This window comes from Belonocnema kinseyi, chromosome 1 (genome assembly GCF_010883055.1).
Source record: "Belonocnema kinseyi isolate 2016_QV_RU_SX_M_011 chromosome 1, B_treatae_v1, whole genome shotgun sequence".
NCBI lineage: Eukaryota > Metazoa > Arthropoda > Insecta > Hymenoptera > Cynipidae > Belonocnema > Belonocnema kinseyi.
Window position 1 is genome coordinate 45,735,396 of NC_046657.1, and position 1,743 is coordinate 45,737,138.

Below are 1,743 nucleotides of genomic sequence, written 5' to 3' on the forward strand. Positions count from 1 at the left end.
ATAATGTAAGGTACAACTGTGGAGCGACAGCCACCGCCTACCCCTACTTTTCGGTCGTCTGTCTAGGCAAGCGCCTACCACCACCACTACGTTTTGTGATCAAGGACTCCTGTCCAGGCAAGAGGGATATATGAAGCACATGGGAGACGTTACTCCCCGCATGAATACCCCCGCCCCTCTCTTCTAATAATTACATCCGATGCAAGCACGTGTGTAACTGCCTAGCTTTTGTTTTCACGTATGTCTGGTGATAAATTTAAGGAAAAAGGGACATCTCTGACGTCTTACATAGTAATTGCAATTTATGATTATATTTTTGAATGGTTTTAACACGAGATTTAATGTTAATGTAACTTATTTAATTTTTAAATTCGAATTATAAAACTTATTTACTAAAGCAATGGAACGATAAATAAAAGCGATTAGGATTACATTAAAACCTATTAAAATGGATTTATTCAGAAAATTAAAATAATAACATCTGATTAAAACTAGAAAACTAAAAGTTTGTGCTTAAAATTTTATTACTGAAGGTCAAATAAAAAATGCAGAAATATTCAAGAATATATGGTAAGAAAGTGATTAAATAAATATGATTTAAGGGATGCAAACAATGAAGGGAGGATCTATTGCTATGGAATTCGGGTATTAATAGGTATGATGAAGCTAATACTGTTGTAGTCCATATATGGGGTCTGAGACTGTCAACATGAAGTGAGGAGACTGACCCATCTGGATAAACGACAAGACGAGAGTCTTGATGAGTCTAGCAGTCGTCGTCGAATATTGCTACCCTTAGTGTGATATTTTTCGAACTCGTTGGTAATCCCCCAAAGAGTGAGTCTAGAAGGGGACTGTATTCGCCCTGGGTTCTGCAAGTGACATCTATGCGGGAATCTGTTGCATAGTATAAGAAGACACTTCGATCTAGTTGCAACAAGTAATCGTACAACTCTAATCGGGTTTGTTCTGTCATATACGTTGCAATAACAACATTTGTATTAGGCAGAGTTGTGATTGCCTCTTCTCTGTATGCTCAACATAGGTACAGCCTTTTATCTTTTGCAGGTGCGACATTCCTTATCACGCTTTACGGGTTGTGTAGCATGATTGATCATTTTTCCTGTGTTTGAACCATCTCAGTTTAGTTTTTCAAATCATATTAATATATGATGCGAAAGAACCACGCTTGTGAGTGGATGGATCGTATTGACGCCAAATTTCTGATATGTCTACGAGTGTTTAGCTTACTTTTATGGATCTCACGTTTTCAAGTGAAACCCAGGTATTTCACCTCGTCAAAAGATTGGATGTTTCCCGTACGACCGACGTAAAAAGCATCACGAGGGTTTATTATTTCTTCTAGTTTTAGAACGCGATGTTTTAAAAATGGAGTCAGATCTTTGTGTTCTTTTTTCAAACGCCTGAAATCGTTCTCCCACATTTCACTAAATTCGTAACCGTATGTTTTAATTTTAGAGATTAGAGCGCGCGTACGTTGAATATTGTCATTCATGATTTTCCCACGGTTTCCGACTATTTTATCTTTACCTTTTCAACTGTATCGTTTGCAACCATGCTAAAAACAGACGTGAGACTGGAAAACATGACGGGATCCATTTTCGTCTTCTTGAATGAACTCGTCTGGAATAGACCCTTCAGAAAGACAATACTCTCTACGTCTACCAGCGTATTCAATCTCTACACTAAGCTCTCCTTCCATACATAAAAGCCTTACGATTG